The sequence below is a fragment of the Pagrus pagrus genome (assembly GCF_965226575.1).
Source record: "Pagrus pagrus genome assembly, chromosome: 20".
Classification (NCBI taxonomy): domain Eukaryota; kingdom Metazoa; phylum Chordata; class Actinopteri; order Spariformes; family Sparidae; genus Pagrus; species Pagrus pagrus.
In genome coordinates, this window is record NC_140207.1 from 13,130,693 (window position 1) to 13,136,692 (window position 6,000).

Sequence of the window (6,000 nt, forward strand, 5' to 3'; positions counted from 1 at the left end):
TATATGGTACTCTGTAACACAACTCCTTTTTGTCAGTGTGGTGGGCGAAGCAGTGCGGGGCGAGAGAAGTGTGAGCACTGAGCATGCAGAGGGAATGTGGTCTGTGTAGGGATGTCAGAAGCATAATGGCCAGCTGAGTCATAGGTTATAAAAAGCTGTCATTAGGGATTTCTGTCCTCAGCAGCTCATCACACAGGACCTGTGAATTATTTATTACGCTGGAAACTCAAGTGGCCCGTTACTCAAGACCGCCTGGTTTCCTGCACTTCCCTTTCCTTGGGCTTGTTTAATAAAGGCGCAGCATTTACTTGTTGTAATTAAAGTCTTTAAGAGGATCCGATATATAAATAGGGAATTGATTTTATTAATGTAACTACCGTGGTGGTTTTTATTATACTGGATATAACAAATTATACACTAACAGTGCATGCACCTAATGAGGGCTTTTAAACAATGAACTGTACAATCAAAGTGTTTGTATTATTAGGATGGGGCTTGTATTTACTTTGCCTGCAGTCCAAATGACCATCTAATTAGCACTCAGAGAGCATTAATACATTTCTATTAAATGGCCGATTTTTTTTTAAGATAGGCCAAAGAGCCAAGCCTAATGGTGAATAAATGGAAACTCTTAAGAATAGGCTTTCGCATGCGTGATATCCTAACACCCTTTGTCCTAATATTTCCTGAAAAAAGATCCCCTAAATCACTTTCACTTCATTTTTCCCCCTCACTTTTTGATAGCAAAGTCGATGCAAATCAGCTCAGGCATTTTTCCTCACTTTGTTTTGTTCTCAGTATATGAAAATGGTTAAAAATCCCATGGGTCAGTGAAAATGATCCCTCCACTCCAGTCGCCTGCTCTAAGTCAGCCAAAACATTCCAGACTTCAAAAGGCAGGCTTTGCCTACCAGGGCCATTTCAGTGTCCCAACCTCCATGGCCCAGGAGGACTTGGTTATTTGGATAAATTAATTTCTGGAGTCTGCCTGAGTTGCAAAAACAACCTCCTGCCTGACAGCAAATTAGTCTAACTGAAAAACCTGGAAAATGCATAACGTTAAAGAAAACACTCATTTTTTAAAATATAAAACTGATTTTCTGTTTATTGACTGCTCTGCTGGGTGTATGATTTTATGTATTTTGGGAATTTTTAATAAGAGGATAAAAAATATTGTTGAATAAATCTGTAAATCTATATGTTGGCAGGTGAAGAGTTTCAATAGGCAACACCAGCACACAGGCTGTAAAACACACCGGCTGTGTACAGTACACAGCTGACAGGCTATATACCATAAAACAGGCCGATGTAAAAGTTTAACAACTGTCAGTGGTATTGAAGAAATGATATAAAATTGAAATCTCTTGAAGACTCAAATATTTAAAGAGAAAAAAATAAATCAGAGTGCACAGACTGTGAAAATGGGGGAGGAAAACGGTTACGGAGGGAAAATTATGCAAACAGATGAAGACAATCCAGAATTAATGGTCCGCAACATTTTCAGGCACTCAAAGAGCTGTCCAAGGACACCATAGGGGAGACTGCATGGCCCCAGTAATTGGAGGAGCATGTAACTTCAAAAGTAAGGAGAACAGACTGGAGAACTTTCCTCTGAAGTCAAGTCTTAAAGAAAACGTGAAGCACATGTACGGTACAGTAGGGAATCTGGTACATGTGTGAATGAAAATTGTTCTGTTCATTGCTGCGGACATGATACATTGCAGTGTTCCTGCTGTGCTACCACACTTGAAAAAACGGGGCGGATTCAGACTTTGAGTCTTTAGGTCACAGCTGTTCCATCTCAGGTCAGTGGCTGAAAACGCAAAATGCTGCAAAAAGAAAACTGGGTCAAAACAAAACAAGATATTCCACAATGTCAATAAAGATGTCCATAAAATATATCATTCAGAGGATGTGAGATCACCCTAAGAAGAGAAAAAGCTTTAAAATCTAATGACCATAAGTCACAAAGGATGTGTCATTTATTGTGCTGTGTGGAGTTTGACGATGTTCCCCATCTTTCATAAAATGGATGATATTTCTGCACGGCGACCCAAGGGCAGGAAAGTGAAACCACGCCATGTCAGATGATGATTAAATCACAATATGAGAGGAGTATTGATGTATTAGTAATATAGCACAAAAGGATTAGTTACTTATTGAGTTAGCTGATCAAAAATTGAAAGGCTGCAATTGATAAGCAATGAATTGTTTTTTCATTTGTCAAGGAAAAATATTAACATTCCCTTATTGCAGCCTTTCAAATGTGAGGATTCGCTGCTTTTCTTTGTCTTTGTGATTTTAAACTACATATCTTTGAGTGCTGGTCAGTTAAAACCACTGACTGCATAAAATATGGAAAAGTGTAGCCTATGAGGAAGTGCTTCAAACTTGCATTCTTTCTAATGGCCAGCAGGGGACTACTCCACTGGTTGCAAAAATTAGTCAAATTGTATGTAAGCTTATGAGAAAATGACCCTACTTCTCCCTTTATTCTCTTGCCTAAGTAAATAGTTTCCTAAAGAGTTCATGGACTCAATGGCTAGTTTCAAGTCACCTTCAAAACAGCATGATGATCATTTTGTAAATTATGGTCCTGTTTAGGGTAAAATGGACAATAAAGCAGGGTATGCTTCATGCCTTGTGACTGACAAGTCGCTTCCACGGCGTGTCCTCGGATTCTCAGTCAGATCCAATCTTGACATCCTCCCAGTCACTTTGGACAAGATGGTGTCAACTATAACGCTAAACTCAGGGCTTCAAAACGGTGGTCCACAAAACAACGGTGATGTTATGGTAGGTCTACACTTGGTTAAAAGAAGCAATGTGAAGTTTGCTATTTAGAAAACTGTGATGGTGTTTTTCACTATTTTCTGACATTATATAAAACAAATGATTAATCAAAAAATAGTCTGTAGATAATGTCATATCGTGACATGGCATAAGTGTTGTCTTTCCCTGGTTATAATGGTTGCCTTGCAAAGTGATGTCATCTTATCTACTTAAATTTTAATTTATGAAGTGCTTTTGAGGAAATTCAAAAATAGCAAGATATACTGTATATTGAGTATCACGCCTAAAATATAATGAACACAAAATTCTGCCTTTGAATTATGAAAAACAGTCTAATTACCAACTTTCAGAGTATGTAAACCTGACACATGAGTCATGTTTGAGATGACATTAAAAAGATGGAGACCAGATGAGACAGACACAAAACAAACATCGTCCATGTACACTGTTCCACTTTTCTACCATTGTAATTAAATCACCACATCGTTTGTGCAACCATGGACCCATGGATGGCCTCTAGTCAGAAGTGAGCCAAAACTCATCATAACATTTAACCAGGTGCATAAATACAGCAGCTTCTTGAACTGACACTTAAACGCTGAAGGGCTACTGAAATTTGACAACTTTGCTCTGTGAGATGAAGAAAAACATCCAATCAGGGAACCACCATCTTTACACAGTCGATCTGCTGATGCTTACTGAGTACTGCTTCTGCAACCTACACTGTAATCATGATGGCATAACTTTGACATAGCCTACACTTCTGTCTTCGTGATGTGCTTCAGCCATATATCATGAAAATGAGCCAGAGTCAGAAGAAAATGAAGACAAACTGTATCATACTGGAATGGGAAAAGCAGAGGGGAACACAATCTTCCAAGGTCCTTTGGTCTGAGGGAAGAACACCATGCGAGTTTGAGTCAATCCAACATACACTAGATGAGGAGAAAATGTCCATTTTTAACCTGTTATCCATCACTGTCAAGTGTGGTGCAGAGCAAAAAAGGAAATAATTAGACAGAAAAATGACTGCCGTCTGGGGCAGAATGAATGAGAGTGAAGCCTAGGTACAACTGCTGTTAACTTAAGGCAAATGATATTTTGATAAATGTTCTGCATGCAACTTGTGCTACCTGCATCGCCCTATTTCTGGGAGAGGAAGTTATCATTACAACATAGGCTATTGAGGGAAAATCTAAGACCACTCTTGATCAAATACTGCACAACGGGAGTGCACTCATAGGGCTACTGTATAATAAAGAACAGCTACTTATTATTCTAAAACAGTGTTGATAACTTCATGAAACTGATGTGAATTACGTGATGCACCTATACACAGCAGTAAACTGTCACAGTAATACTCAGCAATGGAATTACCCAAGTACTGTACTTAAGTACAATTTTGAGGTACTCGTGCTTTAGTTGAGTATTTCCATTCTCTGCTACTTTAAACTTCCACACACAGTATTGTATTTTTTACTCCAGTACATTTATTAGATAGCTTTAGTCACTAGTTACTTTAGAGATTACATGCCACAAAGAGCCAAAGAGCAATTTCTTTAAATACATTCATTATATTTAAATCTATTTTTTATTATTATTATTTTTTAAGATATTCAAAAAAATGCTGAAAATCAGATCTGACCTGTAGTATATGGTACATAAATGTAACTATATGTATTTACTTGTACTTTTGATACTTAAGTACATTTACTGACAGAAAGTTTCTTTTCATACTTAATATCAGATACTTTTACTCAAGCACTTGTTGTACAAGTGACTTTCCCTTTTACCAAAGTGATATTTTAACATGATATCTTTACTTTTACTCAACACTGGTAATACTTGAAACAGGCTAGATAAACTAGATAAAGTAGTAATGAAGTAAAATGAGTTGCAGTTAAGTCGTCATGGGGGATGAAATTTTAATCAGAAGAGAAAGGTGTTCATTGACTGAGTCTTTTGTATGCCTAAACAAATCAAATAAACAAACTCTCTTCATTGTCATGACTCAATAAACTGAATAAACACCCTGCCACCTTTGTAGCTTCAAACAGTGTTCTGGGGACCTTATTTTCCTCTGTGAACAGCTTGTTTATTCAGTTATGGAAAAAATAAATACTTCTGGGTTGTTGATATCGTAAATATTAAAATTCTGAGTGTGAATGTCTTCTCCAAAACTACACAGTGCCCCTTTAATTATCAGCTTTAATGCCTCAGTGCGGACTGATCCATCTGCTACAGCTAACACTTCAGCTCAAGCTAGCTGTCTGAGTAACTGCTGCTGTCTCCGCCCACACTGGAAATGTCTCAACAGCACGCTGTCAATTCACCACACAGGGCAAACAAACAGGTAACAATTAATACGAGGACACGGCTTCACATTGAAGTCACAAAAAAGTAGACAAAAGGCGAGCAGCGTCGTGCCTACCTTACTGTACCCCCGCTGTCAGCAGATGCAACAAGTCCTCCTGTCCATAACTTTGAATTTTAACGTCTTCTTCTTCTTCTTCTTCTTCTGCTTCTTCTTCTTCTCCCCCTGACAGGAAAATGTGTCCGTCACAACACAGAGACGTGAGGGGCAGAGACATTAACATGTGGTGTTCATCAATATCCCACATTAAAGCTGCATTAAAGTTTGTCTGGCGGCGGAGTCGGAAGGTTACAGTCAGTTGACAAGATAGAGCCGCAAGCTTCTGTGCGCGCGCGCGCGCGCTGCATACTGCTATCAAATGTAGCAGGCGCGAGGAAAACTTCACACACGCACACACACACGCACAGTTTAGTTTTTACCTTTCAATGTCATATAATTTGATGATATTGTTACAGAAAAGTTTAGTTTAGTTTGATTTGTTCTAGAAATTTTTCAAAATAAAATACAGCTTTATTAGTCACATGAATTATCACCACTACAATTCCACTTACAAGTGTTTGAGGGTGCCAGTATGCTGTGGTCAATCCTATTATGCTTCTTCTATACAGTAAACTCTTATCTCTCCCCCTCCCTCTGGATATGAACCAGAGCGCCACCCATAGGTCCCCTGATTGTTGAAAGATTGTCAGTGTGAAGGAGAGCTGCTTTTGGAGTATTTAGACCAGCAGGTATCTATACAAATATTATGTATAATCAGTGACACAAAAGTACACTTATTGCTCTGACCATTGTCTAAGTTTTGCTTCTTTCTTGAGAAATATGGCAAAATTATT

The 6,000-nt window shown here is 38.3% G+C and overlaps 1 protein-coding gene across 9 annotated transcripts in view; it reads right to left on the reverse strand.

The window, feature by feature from the left end:
• Positions 1-5,460, reverse strand: part of eya1 (EYA transcriptional coactivator and phosphatase 1) — a 67,650-nt gene extending 62,190 nt beyond the window's left edge. For 4 of the 9 annotated variants that reach the window (XM_084339933.1, XM_084339942.1, XM_084339938.1 and 1 more), the window contains exon 1: positions 5,225-5,460. The gene's annotated coding sequence lies outside the window, so the exon portion shown is untranslated. The remainder of the gene's footprint in view (positions 1-5,224) is intronic. The other 5 variants (XM_084339932.1, XM_084339941.1, XM_084339939.1 and 2 more) reach the window with 2 other exon arrangements.
• Positions 5,461-6,000: the final 540 nt, after the last annotated feature.